The sequence below is a fragment of the Ictidomys tridecemlineatus genome, assembly GCF_052094955.1.
Source record: "Ictidomys tridecemlineatus isolate mIctTri1 chromosome 12 unlocalized genomic scaffold, mIctTri1.hap1 SUPER_12_unloc_9, whole genome shotgun sequence".
Classification (NCBI taxonomy): Eukaryota; Metazoa; Chordata; class Mammalia; order Rodentia; family Sciuridae; genus Ictidomys; species Ictidomys tridecemlineatus.
In genome coordinates, this window is record NW_027520967.1 from 308,887 (window position 1) to 327,919 (window position 19,033).

A 19,033-nucleotide genomic window follows, 5' to 3' on the forward strand; every position below is an offset into this window, starting at 1 on the left:
AAATCTCCTAGTGCTCAATTCTGTTAGTGACTTTGTCAAGGAACCCTACCTGTGGATTTCTGAGCTTGGAATGGACCAAGGGAATATTTAAACTGCTATAGTATTTTATACAGAAACTGCTAGAATTATAACCCTAGGACTCCTGTCTTCAGCTTGGGTTGCTTCCCCTACATTCTTCTCCTCTTCTCATTTGCTCTGTTGTCACAGTGTTGCTTGAAAGGTATTAGTAAAATCAGGTTGGTGTTGAAAAGCCAAGATCTAGAATATTCCGTAAGGATTTAAAAGACATTCTCTCTCTGATTTCCCTCTTTCTGTACACTTTCTCTTATTTACCCCAAATCTTGTCCCACAGCTGGTCTTCTGGGATTTTTCTGGCCTTAAATATACTTTTTAAAAACTTTGTTGCCTTAAATATTCCCATAGAAGACCCTGCTAATATTGCAAGAATCGAAAGTTGACTATTATGTACTTTTGTAGAAATAACACTAGATAGGAAGAATCTACAGACTTGGGTCCAAGTTGGATACAGCGACTAATTTGTGACATTGGTCAATGTCTTCATCCCTCCAGGCCTCAGCTCTCTTGTTCAAAACATGGTGCCTTCTGACTCTGAAGTTCATAGAATGACGACCCATGGCTCATTGTCAGTGATGAGTGCTCTTACTGTCAGCTTTGTATGTGGGTAGCTTTACAGACAGCTGTTAAATCCTGGATTATATAAAGACAGACTTATAGGCAGAAGGATGAATAGATGGATGGATATCTGGAATGTTTTAGTGAATGGGAAGGAACCAGGAGGAAATCCCTGGGAAGTATGTTTAAATTTGCATGAACATGTTTATATTGGAATAGTTCTAAACCCCAGGCTTCAGATAAACTAGGAAAATAAGACACAGTATGAAGAAATAAAACTTAATTTGCTGAAATTGATGAGTAATAAACAATTTCAAAAGAAAAAAAGAAATAAAGAATTAAATTAGGTAAAATGACGTTAGCTTAGCTACTTAAAAAACTCCTTGTCCTTGTTTCTGCATAATTAAAGGAATTGGACTAAATTCTACTATATATCCTCTTCCATGTAGGTAACAAGTATAGTGGAGATGTTTCAGACCTTGACAGGAAGTGAGAGATTTAGTAATTTTTTTTTCCTTTTAGTTTTTGATCTTTTCCTAGAGGTATAGTGTATGCAGTTTACTAAAACTCAAATATAGAAGGACATGGGGAGAAAAAGCCAAAATTCTTGGAAATATTTCCATATATATATAACTATGATTGACTCACTGTCAATCATTTGGTAAAGGTACTATTAGATTTGTGTATAAGCAGCAGAAACTGTTTCATAACATTCAAGGTGAATGAAATAAGCTGTTACCCTTATTTCTCCAAACTAAATTTAAACCAAGTGAAATACATAGTTGCTAGATTGACAGGAATTTCAATATCACTTTCCAGGTATGTCCTTTCCTGTACCCAGCTTCCCAGCTCCCCTCTTCAACCACCACTACCAAGTTTACACAGCCCAGAAAGGACTCTCTCTGAGATCTGCTTTCAAGTAGGGAAGAGCCTTAGTATTTGTCTGTCTTCTGTGTTGTCCTTTCTCTGTAGCCTCACTGTCATGTCATGTGGAATTGTTTGGGTATGAGGTATACCCCCAAAGCTTCTGTTAATGCAGGCATATTCAGAGGTAGAATTATCAGATTATGAGAGCTTAACCTGATTGGTCCATCCTAGTTTGAATGGACTGACAGGTGGTAGCGGTAGGTAGGCGGGCGTCACTGGAAGTAGGTAGATCATTGGGCGTGCCCTGGAAGGGTTGTTCTTCCTGAGGCCCCTTCCTTTCTCTCTTAGTTCTGCTTTCCGGTGCTTCCAGGAGCTGAGCAGCTTTCCTCTGCTGGGCTTTTCCCCCAAGATATATTGTCTCACCTTAGGCCTAGAGCAGTGGAGTTGGCCATGTGTGGACTGAGACCTATAAAACCATGAACCCCAAATGAACTTTTCCTCTCTAAATTGTTCTTGTTGGATATTTTGGTCACAGCAGTGCAAAAGTTGACTAAAACAAGGTCCCACTGTTGAACACTGGCCCCACGTGGCTGTTCAGCAGTGCTTGCCTGTGGTACTGTGAAGCCTCATGATCTTGAGACCATATGGCTTTTTGAACAAGGGCACCTCTATTAGTTCAGTGCTTTATCTATTTTCTCTGTCACATGGTATGTCATTGATGACATGTGTCATTTAACCAGTCACCTAATGGTGAATATGTAGGTCATTTCCAGTGTTTATTATAAATAGTGTCATGATAGACATTTTGTTCTTTGAATGTCTTATTTCTTTATACCCAGGTGGCATGTTGCTGTATTAAAAGATAGAATTGTTAAATTTTGACCCATATTGCAAATTTGTGTGCTAGAAGAGATGTTCTAGTTTATATTCTCGAGAGAGCATCCAAGTGCCCTTCCTTGTCATTCTTGCTGATGATCTCTGTGGAAGAGGAAAGTAGTTTGGGCTACCACGATCTCAGAAGAGCAACATATGGCCATACACATGGAAAAATTATCTCTGGAGAACTTGAGTTCCTCTTGTGTTCTGGATCCATCTGCTAGGGATTTATTATTTTTCGTGTTTTATTTTTTTTCCCAAACTTTGTGTCGAGTTGGTCATGTCGACCCATTTGGATTCAGAGACTGAGCCGTATGTCATATACTATCTCATGGTATTTGAAGGAATGACCAGATTTTTCTCAGTCTTTCAAGATTTCTAATCTTTTTGCTGTGTTTTCCCACATATGTGTGATTTACCTAGTAGCATAATTAATTCAGGATTTTCAGCTAAAACTTCCTAAAGCAATACTCTAAGGTTCATTTGTGAGATGAAAATTGATCAGAACTCTAGAGAAGTAAAGAGATGTCTCCTTGGCACCTTTGTTCTATGGTTTCCTGATATACATTGTTAGGTTAGCTAGTACTGATTTCTGAATCTGTCTCAGCTACCTTTCTGAAGATAACCAATTATTGTCCACCTTTTGTTCTTTAGCCAGACTATTTTTTTGCTATTCTGATTTTTTTCCAGGATTTCCCTGTGTTTAACTCTCTTTTTTAGAAATATTTCTATATTCTTTGTTTGTGATTGATTTAAACAGTCTTCTAAAAATTGCAAAAGCCTGTGTTAAAATCCTATTGGCAGTAAGACCACATGATTTCTGATATATTAAATCAAAGTCTGAGGACTTCAGCATATGGTGTAGAGAAAGCTATACAAATAGTTTTTCATACAAGAATCATATCAAACAATAGCAGATGAATGCATCTCTAAGGTTAAAGAGATGGATAGAGCTTTCAGCTGTGTCTTATCATGCTACATGGAGTGTGTCTACCCTTGGGCAAGTCATTTCATATTGGGCCTTAGTCCCAGTTGGTAAAAGTTTCAAGCTGTCACTTTCCATTATTCCATAACCTCTCAGCTTATTTTCCATTATTCCATAACCTCTCAGAAGTGGGCCCACAACCAAAGAGAGGGAGGCACTGAAAATGGAGTCACAAATCTAGCAAAGACTCCCTCTGGTGTCTGAATTAATCCTCTGTACACAGGGAAAATCTATACACAATGTTCCCAGAGGGATAAGACAGAAAATTTGAGAAGCTTTTGCAATAAAACACCTAGAAATTCTGGGTAAAAACAAACAAAAACAAAACAAACATGTGCTTTCATGCATTTCAGAGCTGCTTGGAAAGCAATATCAAGAGCTATAATAGAGAGGGAGCCAAGACCTGAGCTTCTGTAAGAATGAGGGGAGGTGACAGGCGGTGGAGAGTAAGTGTAGGACTTGGATTACCATGGATGATTTGGGTCTCTTTTAGGGGAGAAGTTGGAAGACAGTCACCCTCTCATAAAGTCAGGACACTAAAACAATATCTTTAAAAATTGCACATGTATGTGTTTAGAAAATTCAAAGTAAAATAACCAATAACAAAATGTGAAAGCCTAAAAACAAAATGTTACCTAAAACATAATAGAATTAAGACTGTACTAATGCTTAGCAGTTTCCTAGGGCTGCTGTGATAAATTGCTGCAAATTTGGTGGCTTAAAACAATGGAGATTTATTTCCTCACAGTTCTGCAGCCCAGCAGTCTGAAGTCAAGGAGTTTTCAGAGTATTAATCTCTGAGGACACCAGAGGAGAATCTGTTCCTTGGCTTTCTCTTAGCATTTTGTTTTGCTGGCAATCCTTACTATTCTTGGTTGAGAAGCACCACTGACTTCAACCTCCATCCTTATAGGGAGTTCTTATTGTGTATCTATCTCTATGTTTCTTTTCTCTTTCTCATTGGTTGATCAGTCATATTTGATTAAGGGCCAACCTCATATAGTATAACCTTATCTTGACTACATCTGCACATGATTACCAATGTGACCTTGTTCCCAAAATAGATTATAATCACCAGTTCTGAGGGTTAGGACTTCAACATATATGTTTTGTGGACACAGTTGAGCCCGTACTATGTTATCAACAAAAATTAGTGGGTTAACTTGACTAATTAGAAAGTTTTGATTTGGCTTAGAAAGCAAGAACCTCCTCTGTACTGTGTGTGAGATACATCCAACAGTGCAGTGCTTCAGAAAGGTTGAGAATCAGTGCATCAGCAGTGGTGTGCAAGGTAGATATAAAAAGGAAGGGTTTTGAAACAACTATAAAACAAGATTAAATTGAGAGTAGGAGGCAAAAAGCAAAGAAAAAAGGTGATCTTTTTTTCTTTTATAGAAGAATGCCATCTAGTTAATATATAAGGAATGATAAAATTAGAAAATCACCATTTTGCAGTCCCCAATTGTGGTGGTGGTGGGGATTCTAGCAAAGGGCCTCTCAGAATGATAAAGGTATTAAAATATTTTCATAGTGTCAAAGTGTCACTCCAAAAAATTGCTGTTAAATGAAAATGTCTTTATAATGGAGGAATCTGGTGGCTACCTCCTTAACCAAATGATCAGTTGAGCATGAGTAATAATGGGATAGCCTGGTATGATGCCTTCATTCAGGTTGTACTCACCATAATTTATGAGTCATTCTTCTAAAAATAATTCACTCAGTCTTTTTTTAACTTTTGAAAAAAGTTTATTCATTCATCAAAAGACAATATTGGCAATAGGTTATAGGAACATATTCTAAGTTTAAAATTAATCTTCTCTTTTGAAAGTTTCAGAAGTTTGCCTCTTCTTTCTAACCATACTCACTCCAACAAAATAGTGGACAAATAAAAGTTTATTTCCTTACTTTTACTTACATTCATATTGGGACAATTATAATTGGTTCTTCAATATTTAGGTATCATTTATAATCAAGAGATTTAATCACAGAAGGGCACATGTAAGAATATGACAACGCCAAAAAAAAAAGTAGTCTTTATCTCTAACTTTTGAGATCTCAGATAATAGGCATAGAGAAGCAAATCAAGTTACACCATCAGGAGGAGCCTGTAGTGTGGAACACTGCCTAAACTGCTGGAGAATTCTCCAAGATATTGGCCTGGTCTCTTCAAAAGCCAATGTCATGGAAGGAGAAGGAAGGAGGCGGGGATGGGGGATGTGTTTCAGGATTAAAAGTTAGCTGTAACAACCAAATGTTGTGTGTGAACCATCACTGGATTCTCATTTGAAAAATGAGTTTAAAAGACAGGATGAACCAGATATTAAATGATATTAGGAAGTTATTACAATTTTTTAGGTGGGGACTGGTACAGGTATTGGTATTAAGTGGTTATTTGAAATAATGTGCCTTAGGAGAAGATTTAGTATAATATTTGCAGGTAAAGTGTTATAAATAATTTGCCCTAAAATTACTAAGTAAAAAGATACATGTGTGTACATACACATATGACACAAATACATAATTTTTTAATTTTTTAGATATTTAGGGATATGGCTAAAAATCCTTGCAGTGTTCTTTTCACTATTTTTATAACAAAATGTCATGGTTATATCAAATTGAAGTTACTTTGGTTCTGCAATAATGATTTATTGTCAAGGAAGCTCTAATACAATATGCTATCTTAGGTGTAAGTTGACATATACAGTTACATCCATCAGTGCTAAGTGCATTTGACCAAATTCAGCCTCAATTCCTTATAAAAATTCCTAATAGAAATTGATCAGCGCTTCCTTCATCTGCCTTAACCTCACAAGCCAGATCACACCTCAGCACTGAAATATTCCCCTTAGGGTCAGGGGTGCAAGACCATCTGACCTTTGTTGTGGAGGTTCTCTGTTACCAAGGCAGTTCAGCAAGGAAAAAAGTACAGTATAGACATTGGGAGAAAGACAGTTAAATCATTGTTATGAGCATACATTTTAACCTTTAGAGGATCAATTGAAAGACATGAAAACAATAAGCACATTTATGTTTTAACACAGAGAACCGTTAACATGAAGAAATAGGCTATACAGGAACAAACAACCACCAGATAGAAGAATAGTGGAAGAAAAGACTCAATTTGAGGTAGAATGTTTTTAAAAAATAAATGCCCAGGTATAATTAGGAACAATTTTTCCTTAAAGAATAAAAACAATGTAAGTACATATAGAAAGCATTCTGTTTTGAAGGGAGAAGAACAGTATGATAAAGGAGTCAGTCTTCTAAGACTAAGTTAAACTAAAATGTGATAATTGAAAAAAAAGAAAGATACTGTTTTTAACAAGATAAGCTGATAATAAATTGTGTGCAAAGTAGTTAAATATAGCTAAGGGAAGTATAAAGAACACATGTGAAACCTTTAATGCTTAAAATACTCTGTTCATTAAAAAAACCAGATCAATGCACTAGAATAATTAGTCCATAGACCCTAATGCATATGTGAACTTAATATAAGGTATATGTGGATTTTGAATCAGTGAAGACAAATAGATGCTTCAGTAAATGATATCAGAACAAATGAGTAGTTGTCATGGATAAAAAGTAGGTAATATCTTACACCAGGATAAGTTCCAAATGGAACAAATAAAGGTTTATCTTCTAATTAATGAAGACTTCTAGGTCCTAGAAGGAACCAAGAAAAAAAGTAAATAATTTGGTTTGGTGAAAGCTTTTCTAATTATGACCCAGAGAATGTAAAAGAAAGAATTATATATATATATAATCACAATTGTACTGCAGAAAGCTCCTGTGGAAAACATTTTAGAAGATGGAAAAGTAAAGAGAATAGCATAGTAAACCCTCATGTTCTCATCACCAGTTTTCAACCATTATCACCTCATGGCTGAATTTATTTTGAAGTTTATCATATCATCTTATCTAAAAAAATCTCTTTGTACATGTGTGTGTATAAAAAACATTTTTCCTTAACACATTAAAAACCATTATTACAACTAGAAAATAATCCCTTAATATTCATGCTTATTTTTAAGGCACAGGAAAATGAATCTGCTGGCGAATAACATCCACATAGACATACATGCATACACAAGGCACATTCTGCAATTTTACAGATGTTTAAAATAAAAAGAGAGGAATATGCTGCAGAAATTCCTATTGAACTAAATTTAGGTACATTCCCCCAGTGTGCAGTGTTCCTAATGCTCTGAATCTGTTAATGCCTCACTGTCAGCTGGCTGTATCCCTCGATTATCCTTTTGTTAATCCAGGATCTTGCTCTGACCTGAATGTTGCCCGTTCTTTAGCTTTCTCTTAGAAGTCACTGTTAGAAGTCACTGAGGACTGTGGCAGATGACATAGCAGCCTGCTAAACCCTGCAAGGTGTGTACCTTTCTGACCTGGGCAGGTGCCCCAAGGACTTTAAGGAAGAGTCAACCCTGATGAAATGTGAAGGTAGTAAGCTGGCTGCCTCCAGAATTTCCCACCTTTCCACAAATGAAGATGGCTGTCTTCTATGGGCAGGGAATGATTTAAGGGCATTTATGGCTTAAAGAATAATAATAAAATATTTTTTGAACAACTAGCCGAAGTGAATCACTTTTCATAAAGATGCTGTGAGAGCAACTAATTATGAGACTGATGACCAGATTTTAATGTTATAATCATTAATTTTGCTTTTAATATGACTGTATTTAGAAAAAACTTGTGGCAGTTTTGTTCAATTTGTTTTAAAAATAATGAAAAGATTTTTGGAGATCTAGAGCTGAAGACTGATCAAAACAACATTAAAAGTTTTAGTAAGCAGTATCAAAGTAATATATCTGTATATCTGTAGTAAGAGGTGTCACAGTAATATATTTTAATTAAAACTTAGAACTGTGTCATTTGAGAGATTACATCTTTTATTCTGTTGTAGCTGAGGGACTTGCCCAAGACTGGCCAGCAGGGCCTGGACCCTGTTGCCCTGATCCTGTGTTCTTTTCATGTGGCCTTGCTTCCTCCTTTCATACGTCTGAAAAGGTTATTCTCATTCCCTTAGATTATGCATTGGCTATTAACCAGGCATGAAAGGCATGGATACACTTTTTGCTCTTAATTTAAACTCCCTTTCTCCCATTGCTTATGATGCTAGCTCCTGTTCATGAACTTTGCACCAGCCTTTCAGCTCAGCCAGATGCCTTGGAAGCAATTGATATTCCTAAAGAAATCCATAGTTCACTTTTATTTTCCTCCGATCTTTTTCTTACCCTGGTAAACTTTTTTGGTCATTTATCTCAGTCATAAAGATGAATGGATGAAGTACCTTAATTTTTTCTGTGTTATATGATGTACACTATGTTGTCATTCTTGTTTCTTTTGTATCAATGTACATTTTGTTTATGAAGGAAGAGTTGAATCTTTTTTTTTTTACTCTCTCAGCTTTTAATGTCTCATAGTTGGATAGTGAAGGGTCTTGGATCTTCCTTGCATTTACTTCTTTCCTGATGTTTTAGACTTTATTGTCATGAGAGAATAAAGGGCGATGGAAACAACTAACGATATTTCTTTAACCCAATAGAAGATAGTAAAACCTAAGAGATGCTGGGAAAGACTGTGCACCCCATAGTACTCAGCCAAAGAGGAACCTGGAAAGGACCTTATGCACCAGGGGATAAAATGCTGATTGTAACTGCTCTGGGGGTGCCTGCTTACCCATGTAACCAATATTGCAGGATCATCAGTATAGTCTCACTATTTTTTGCTAAAAAAAAAAAACAAAAAAAGACTATTTTCTATGCCATTAGAATGAATAATGGCACTTTAAAAATAGAATCCTGTTTCTTCACATAGAAGAACCTTAATTAAGAGCCAGGGAAGGCTAGAGAAAGCTGCTGTAGGATTTTGCCTCAACAATAGAGTATTAAGAGGAAATTCAAGCAGTTTGCTTTGTAGGAGAATTGCAGCAGCATCTGAGGGTGGGAAGGATCTTTTAGGCAATATTGATGAATACAGACTTGACGTAGAAAGCCCCTATACAGCTAAGAGGTAGTTGGCTAACCCCTACTTGACCCACATTGGAGACCAGAAATTTAGGAGAGTAGCCTAGAGCTTTCAAAAGAATTTGTACTTTTGAATCTGGCCAGTCTTGTATCCTGGGTTCAACATGCTCTGTGACCTTGGGCAAGTCCCTCAATTCTTTGATCCTCCATTTCCTTATCATGATTTCATTAGGCTGTTAGAATGATATGAGATAGCAACAACTGGTGTTCTCAGCCAGTCCATCACGTTACTTGACACTCTGAAGTTGAGATGAAATTTGTCTTCTATGAGTTCTCAATCTTGCTTCTGAATCTGCCTCTTGGGGCCACACATAGCATGTTTGCAATCTCACTAACTACCCTTCTGAGGCATTTAATTTTAGGTTTTAGCTCTCTGTGGGCAGTCTATTATCCTTTGTGTGCTTGAAAGCTGTGTATTTGAAGGACAAATGCGGACACAACAGTGGTAAGTAGAAGGCACCTTACAGCATTCTGTACCATCTACCTGTCTTACAAAACAATCACATTTGTGAACTTGGTATTATTACTCAAATTAAATTTAAATGTTTTACTTCAGTCTTCAATTAATATGAGAAATTCTTTATTTTGGGATGAAAAAGTGTTGTTTCAGTAAAGGAGAATGAAACTTATGAGTGACACCAGCCATTTATTTACTTTACAACTGTTAGAGTATACCCTTAATTCCTTATCTCTAAGATATGAAAATCTTTCTATGAGCTTGTTTACTTGCTAGTGATGATCAAAACCCTCTCCTAACAGAAGCAGGTCATAAGGTAACCTCTTGAGCATGTAGTATCTTACACACATCCATCATGTGTTTTATTCTTCATATCCTCCCCAAATGCAAGGACCTGGATTTTTTTCATACTCACCTCTTGGACGCACGCAGATTTTGTGCATGATGTTTCTGTTGTATTAAATAGAATGTACACAGATAATTCAGCAAATCCTTATCTTTCAGCATGTCTATTATGAGTGGTCTGTGCTTCGTTGCTGCCCTCAGGCCTCTGAGATGGGAGGGACAGTCTATACCAGGTCTGAACTGTTCTCATGCTCTTGGTTTCTTTCTTCCCTCAGGGTCCCAGTGCTCTCCCATTTCTGCGCCTGCTTCTTGATATTTTTATTGCCACTCTCACTCCATGCTGCTTCCCCTCCCCAATTTTTCTACAATCACCTGTATTTGGTTTGGTTTTCATAGACAGTTATGCTGAATTTTGCTTCAGCTTAACTGATGAGCACATTTTGTATGTTTTATTTACTGAGCTACATTCTTGATCTCTCCTTCATGTTAGATGTGTCTGTTTAGAGAAACCACCTTGGGAAATTCAGGGGTTCAACTGTAGCACAATTCCAGTCTGAAAGTATTCTAATCTCAGCTTTTAAAACATGTACAATTTGAGGGTAGAACCATGAGAGCTTGATTTTCTTAGAAATTCAACAACAAATATTTAGGTAGCAAATATGTATTTGATTATGTTACATTCTACTCACAAATTAAACAATCTTTCACCCTGGGCATGTGGTTAGGTCCCCAGAGGCTTACAGACTAGTTAGCACCCTGTGCTAAGATACTGCCCTTTCTTGTGCTTTGAGATTGCTCTGTGAAGGAGGTCCACTTCTGGAATCTGTTTTAAATGTGCTATTTAAGTTCTGCCTGGCCCCATTTAAGAAATTAGGCTATGCAAATCCAACCTTATCACAAGATTCAGGTTTAAGGAAATTTGAAGTGCATTTGAGATTCCTTTTTACCACAGGTTTTAGTTTTTACTGGAACTAAAATAATGAATTTTAATGTTTTACATTTGAGGTGAAAAGAATTCCATTTCTAGCACCAATGTATTTTACCTTTAAATCTGGGTCCTAAGTGACCATATTTTTTTCTCTATGTTCAATAGTTTCTGCCATGATTATTTTATTATTTAATTTAAAAATCATTTAATTTGCTTTACTGGGAACTGAATGCAGGGCATCGTGCATGCTGGGCAAATGTCGTATCACTGGGCTACACTCCCCCCACCTAGTGATTCTTACTCCAATGAAAACATTTTGTTTGTTTCTAATGTAGGTAAAGTGTTTAATCCAGAGGTTCTCCTGATATAAAAAGTTCTTAAAGTCATGTGTGATGGAATGTTTTCCAGGGCTTGTTCATTTGTGGCCCGTGAGGCATTCATTAGACCTGGAAGAGTCCAATTTTTTCACTTGCACCTATTTATAAGAGAGGGCACTCCTTTATCATTACCTGTCATGGTCTGAGTCTGAGTGGACTAGCTCAAGAACAGACTGTCTGTTAATATTTCTGTCACCATTTTTATCTGGTGACAGTACTGTCTGGAAAACAAGAACTTTTTTGGAAAACTTGACATTTTCCTTGACTAAGGAGATTCACAAAGTTCAAAAAATAAGCAATCATCTAATGTGTATAGTTAGAAACTGTTATTTATTTTAGCTCAAATACACTTTCTTCAGGAAACCATTATCCATGCTCTTTCACCAGGCTGGACTGCATGCTGAGATTCTCTTCAAATATTTTACCATTAGACAGTGAAACCATTTTTGGTCCATGCAAGAATGTAAAACAGAAGTCATACATATTCCTAATCCCAGTTGCAAGAACAGTTTCTTGTGTGTCATGTCCATGAAATAAAGATGTGTGGTCCACATGCAGATCCATACACAGGTGTATGATTCTACTCAGCAGAGAGAGGGGGGTGGGGCTAATTGACATGTAGATGGACCATGTGTCATTAGCTTCTTTTTCTCCACAGTATTTAGTAGGACCCCAGACAGCACCATAAGGAGCTTATGACTGAAAATGGAAATAACATGTGAATCAGTACATGTTACATGTAAAGAGAAAAGGCTTTTTTTGTTATGTATGTCTAGCAAAACTGACATTCATTTAAAAAATGTTGAGTTTCTAGTATGTTCTAGGCACTGTGGAAGAGTTCTACAGATATGAAGAATGAAAATATAGATCTTGTTTTCAAGTAGCTTACAGTTTCTTAAGGGAGAAATATATACCAGTGATAACAGAGCAAAGGCAATACTAATAGAAGTATGGTAGGTACACTGTGCTTTGAGACCTTGGAGGAAGGAGCAGAGTCCTTGGGGTGGGAGTACAGTTGTCTGGGAAGGAACTCTATGTTGAAGAGTTTGAATTTCATGCTAAAGTCAATTAGGGAACTGTTAAGGATCTTAATTCTCAGAGTGACATGGTCAGATTTGCCTTGTGGGAAATTTATTTCTGTGTACTAGGATTTAGGAATTGAGGTTATGGTGATTCTGGAACAAATTAAACATAATTACCATATGATCCAGAGGATTTACTTCTGGATATACAACCAGGAAAAAAAAGCAAGAACATAAAACAGCTGACAAAAGACCAAAAGGTAGAAACAATTCATATGGTCATTGGCAGATGAATGGAAAAATAAAATGTGGTATGTGTGTGGTTGAGTGCATGCATATAAAATGGACTAGTAGTCATCCTTGAAAGGAAATAAATTCTGATAAATCCTGCCATTTAAATGAACCTTGAAGACATAGCAAATAAAATAAATCATTCTTCATCCTTGAAGCATGATGATAATAGCACCACTTAATAAAACAGGGCAGTTGTTGTGAGTAATATTTTGTCCAGTTCATTTTGAGGATGCCTGAAACACAATAACTTTTCAGTGTCAGTGTCTGCTGATTTTTTACAATTACTGCTATTGTTGCTACTGTTTGTTTGAAGCAATAACATAAGGATACGGCATAATAATATTGTTTCCTTGACTTTGATGGGATTTCTTATATTTAACATCTGTAGTACAAATTGACATACAATAGCTGTACAGTAAAAGTTTTGACATGTGTATACCTCCCCGAAACCATCACTGCAAGCCAGAAAGTGGACATACCCATCCTTCTGTTTCAAATGTCCATTTGTAAGTTTTTTCAAATCCCTTGGCAATTTTTTTTCTTCTGTCCCTGGCCCCCTCTCCTTAGGCAGCAACTGGTATTCTTACTTTTCTGTGTAGATTAGTTTGAATTTCCGGAGTTTTATGTAAATATAATTACATAGTATTATGTAATTTTTGGTCTCACATTTAAGTCAGTAAGTATTTAGAGGTTTATGCATGTTTATGTGTATATGAATAGTTCATTCCTTTATATTGCCAAGTATGGATACACCACAACTTGTTGTTTATCCTTATGCAGCCATTGATGTATTTTTAGGGTTTCTAGTTTGGTATGATTACAAGCTTTTTTTTTTAATGCACATATGCTTTCTTTTCTTATGGGTCTATCTAGGATTGGAATAGCTAGATCATATAGTAAATTCATGATTAATATTTCAAGAAAATACCAGCATAATTTTACAAGGTGGGTTGTTCCATCTCACATCCCAGTAGTGGTGAGTGAGAATCTCTGTTGCTCCACACCCTCATCAACACTTTGGTATGTCAGGTGAATTTTAGCCACTCCAATAAGCTGTATAGTAATAGTTAGCTGTACTTTAAATTTTTATTCCTAATGGCTAATTGTGTTGCACATCTTTTCATGTGTTTATTTGCCATTCTCTATATTTTCTTTGATGGTGTTTCTGTTCGGATGTGTTGCCCATTTCTTTATTGGGTTCTTTTCTTAACTGAGTATTGAGAGCTGCTTCTGTCACATGGATCCAAGTCCTTTATCAGATATCTGCTTTGTGAATATTGCCTCCCAGTTTATGGCTTGACTTTTCATTCTTTTAAAAGTGTCTTCTAGTAATTAGAAGATTTTAATTTTGATGATGATTATCTAATAAGCCTGTTGTTTTTTGTGCTTTTAATGTCATAATCTGAAAAAATCCTTACCTAATCCAAGGCTGTAGAGATGTTTCCTATGTTTCCTTTTAGAAATTTTAGATATTTGAGTTAGATCTATGATCAGTTTAATTTTTGTATACTGTAGAAGTATGGATTGAAGGTTTTTTCCATATAAACATCCATTTATTCTACATTATTTGTTGAACACTCTTGTTTGTTCTTCACTAAATTGTCCTTTCATCTTTGTAAAACTTATTTCTCCTCAAGCCCCATTTGTTAGTCCTCCAACTTTATTTTTCTAAGTTGTTTTGGTTGTCTGTGTCCTTCATATTTCCATATGGGATCAGCCTGATTTTGTTCGTACACATTCACCACTCCCCAGGTAGGATTTTGATTGGCATTGTATTAATCTATAGATCAAAGTGAAATGACAGAGTAGAGCTCCCCATTTGTTTAGATCTTTTACAACTTCTCTGCCCAGTGTTGGTTTCACAAGTATAGATCTTATACATCTTTTTATTAGGTTTATCCCTAAATATTTTATATTTTGATGCTATTTTGAACATTACTTTTATGCTAATTTATGATTATACATTACTAGTACCTGAAAATATAGTTTATATGAACTTATAGCCTGCAGCCTCAATCAACTCCTTATTGCAGTAGCTTTTTGTAAATCACGTTAGGTTTTTATTTATTTTTCCCATGTTTTTACTGGTGTATTATAGTCATACATAATGGTAGGATTTGTTGTTACGTATTTGTACATGAATACCATATAGGTATATAATTTGGCCAAAATCATTCTCCAGTATTTACTTTCCCCCTTTCTTCCTTACTTCCCCTGATCCCTTTCCTCTACTCTGCTGATCCCTCTTCAATTTTTATAAGACTCTCCCACCTTACCTTACTTTTCCTGTTTTCTTTATAGCTTTCACATGTGAGAGAAAACATAAAACCCTTGGCTTTCGGAGTTTGGCTTATTTTGTTTAATATGATGTTCTCAAGTTCTGTCTATTTTCCTGCAAATGAAATAATTTCATTTTTTTAACTGGATAAAACTTCATTATGTATATATGCTACATTTTCTTTATCTATTCACCCACTGATAGACAACTAGGCTGGTTCCATAGTTTGACTGTTGTGATTGTGCTGCCATAAACATGGGTACACATGCATTGCTATAGTATGAAGACTTTAATTATTTAGAATAGATATTAAGGAATGGTTTAGCTGGATCACATGGTGGCTCCATTCCTAGTCTTTGGAGGAACCTCCATAATAATTTCCATCGTGGTTGTACTAATTTACAGTTCCACTAACAGTATGAAAGTGTTCCTTTCTACAACCTCTTCAGTATTTATTATTATTTGTATTTTTGATTGCTGCCATTCTGTCTGAAGTGAGATGAAATCTCAGTTAAGTTTTAATTCACATTTCTCTAATTGCAATGATGTTGAGCATGTAGAAGTTGGTTTTTTTAAAAAAACTTGTGAATTGATCTTATTATTTGTGTCATTCTGAATTAGTATTAATTGGTCAGTTTTCTTTAATATGGATCATATGTTGGAGTGTTGACCCTACATTTTCTTCGTGGAGTTGCATAATTTCCTGTATAATTCTTAGGTCTTTGATTGATTTTTAAGTTGATTTTTTGTGTAGGGTGAGGAATCCTCTCATTCTTTTACTTATGGATAATCACTTTTCCTAGAACTTTTTGTTGAAAGTCTGTCGTTTATCCAGTGTGTATTTTTGGCACCTTTGACTGTACCTGGGCGGGTGACTACTTTAGATTTTATATGTAATTATGTCATTATTTTGGATGCCTTTTATTTATTTTTAACACTTTGTTTTCTGCCTGTGTATCCATCTGTGGGTATTACTATTCATTATAACCTCTATTACAGTGTTGAGTAGAAATGATTAAGTGTGAACATTGTTGTGCATATTCTTGATTTGTGCTGATGATGAGGGGCATTCATTCCTTTACTATTAAGTATGACATTAACTGTAGGCTTTTCTTGCATGTCTTTTTTAACATATGGGGCATTCCTTTTGGTTCTGAGAGTTTGGGTCAGAAGTAGATGTTGGATTTTGTTGAATTCTTTCTATACATTTGTTGAGGAAATCATATGGATTTCCCATTTTAGTTTCTTAATAGAGTAATTGATTTTTTTAATATTAAAAATATTCCTAGACAAACTCCACTTACTATTCTTTAGAATTTGTAAAATTTGTAGTGATATCAACTCCCTCATTTCTAATAGTACTAAATTGTTAATTTCTGTCTTTCTTTGCTCCTGATAAAAATACCTAGGAATTTATTGATGTTGATTCTCTCAAAGAGCCTGCTTTCTCTATCATTTTTCTCCTTTAAATTCATTGTTTTGATTTGAATTTTATTTCTTCTGCTTACTTTGGGTTTATTTTGATTTTCTTTAATTTCTTAAGGTAGAAGGCCCAAGTCATTTTTTTGGTACCTTTCTTTGCCTGTAACATACTTGTCTAGTGCTATAATTTTCTTCATAACAACACTACTTTAGTGTCATCTCACAAGTCCGGTGTTGTACTTTTATTCAGTTCAGATTATTTTCTAATTTTCCTTTGATTGCCAGTGTGGTAATTAGAAGTAGATTATTTACTTACTTCATAAGAATTTTGGATTTTTCTAAGAATTTTTCTATTCTTGATTTCAAATTTAATTTTATATGGCTGGAGAAGACACCTCGTATGACTTGAATCCCTTCAAATGTATTGAGATGAATTTTATGGCTGAGATTATTCTGTATCTTGGTAAATATCCCATGTATACTTGAGAAAAATGTGTATTTTGTTGTTGGTTGAAGTGTTCTATATATGTTGATAAAGTCAGTTTGGTTGATAAAATTCATTTTTCTGTTTAATTTTTTTATATTCTCAATTGCTATCTTAAATGTCTCTGATTTTTTTCTCCCTCATTGTCTCTTGGTGTTAATACTGTCCTATATCTTGTTTTATCTGTAAAATTATAGTTAGAAACCTATAATATTATCTATATTGATATCTATTCGTTCTTTATCTCTATTTATCTTTTTAAGCATATGTAGTATAATTATAATTTCTTTACTCTCCTTGTGAATTGATCTTATTATTTGTGTCATTCTGAATTAGTATTAATTGGTTAGTTTTCTTCAATATGGATCATAGTCTTTATTTGTTGCTTCTTTGTATCCCTAATAATCCTTCTTTGCATGGTGTTATGAATTTTCCCTGAATGTTGGGTATTTTTATATTCTTATAAAAATTTTGAACTTTGGGCTGGTTGAAATGGTGTATACCTGTAATCTCAGCCACTCAGGAGGCTGAGGCAGGAGGATCACAAGTTTGAGGCCAACTTGAACATTTTAGTGAGATCCTATCTCAAAATAAGAAATAAAAAGGATTGGAACTGTAGCTTAGTGATGGAGCACACTTAGGTTAAATCCCCAATACTGAAAAAAAAATTCTGAATTTTCTTTTTGTACAGAGCAAAATTACTTGGAAATAGTTTTGTCCTTTTAGATCTTGCTTTTAATATTTATTGGGGAGACCAGAGCAATGTTTAGATATAGCCAAAGTGCATTGCTTTGTACTTCCAAGACTTCTTGAGTTCTCTACTAAATTCCGTGTCAATTATGAGCTTTCCCAACATATCTGGTGGGAGTAGGTATTATTTCTGGCTCCACATAAGTGCTGGGCATGGTTCCCTCTAATCTTGTTAGATGATTCTTCCTGCAGTGTTGGTTACTTTCCTCACATGGATGTGCTTTGCTGAATAGTCAAGAGACTCTCTAGAGATCTCCAAGATGTTCTTCCTGTGCATTGTGACTCTGCCCTACAAATTCTCGTTGTCTTGGTCTTCTTAAACTGTGATCTCTAAGGCTTTACCAGTGTCCTTGTATTGTGGCCTGGAAAAACCTCTCAGAGCCCTAAGTTGGGACAGTGTAGAGATAATCTCATTTGTTTCCTGTCAATCAGGGTTCACTATTTATTTGCTTGATACTCAGTCTTAAAATGATTGTTTCTCATATGCACGCACATGCTGATTGTCTTTGGGAAGGAGTACACACACACACACACACACACACACACACACACGCGCTGATTGTCATTGGGAAGTAGGATAAATCCAGTCTATTTTACTCTGTCTTGCCTTGAAGCTGCAGTTTGATGACCTGCTTTGAAATTGGTAGAACCTGTTAGCTAAGTGGTCTGCAGAATCTTCCATTGTGGTACAGTGGGAATGGTGATATAAGGCTGAGGGTTTCATTCTGTTACTACCAATCACCAGCTATGTAAAATGTCTCAAGGGACAGACTTATGGAGTCTCTAATTAAAAGGAACCTTTTGGGTCATGTGGCTCAGCCACCAACTCTGAATAAAACTCTTTCTGCATATTCTTTCCTGTATTGTTGTATTAGGCAACTCCCATTTGAAGAACACATTTCATATTTTAGACATTTCTCACTATTAGGAATTTTTAATATAATAGCTGGAATAAATCTTCCATTCAGATTGTTTAGTGAAGTCATGTGTAGTTAGTCTAATCTCCTCTCCATACCATAGCCCCACTTATATTTGAGGACTTATTGCTCCCTTCCTTCCAAGTCTCTGTCCAGAATTATAACCTCTGGTCTCTGTAAGTCTCAATTGTTTCCTGTTTCTGCCTTCTTTATGGAGCTAGAAACCATGCTAGATACTAAGGATGCAGAAGAAAATATGCCATCTCTCCTTTCCAGAAACTCATAGGCAAACATAGGGAAGAGAAGAGATAAAAAGATAAAAATACAGCACAGAGATAAAGATGCTAACAGAAGTGTGTG

The 19,033-nt window shown here is 35.6% G+C and overlaps 1 pseudogene across 1 annotated transcript in view; it reads left to right on the forward strand.

Moving 5' to 3' along the window:
* The first annotated feature begins 623 nt into the window (after positions 1-623).
* LOC144372382 (endophilin-A1-like) overlaps positions 624-19,033 on the forward strand; it is a 92,313-nt pseudogene continuing 73,903 nt past the window's right edge. The window contains exons 1-2 of the transcript XR_013432416.1: positions 624-674; positions 1,475-1,552. The product of XR_013432416.1 is annotated as an endophilin-A1-like (transcript). The remainder of the gene's footprint in view (positions 675-1,474; positions 1,553-19,033) is intronic.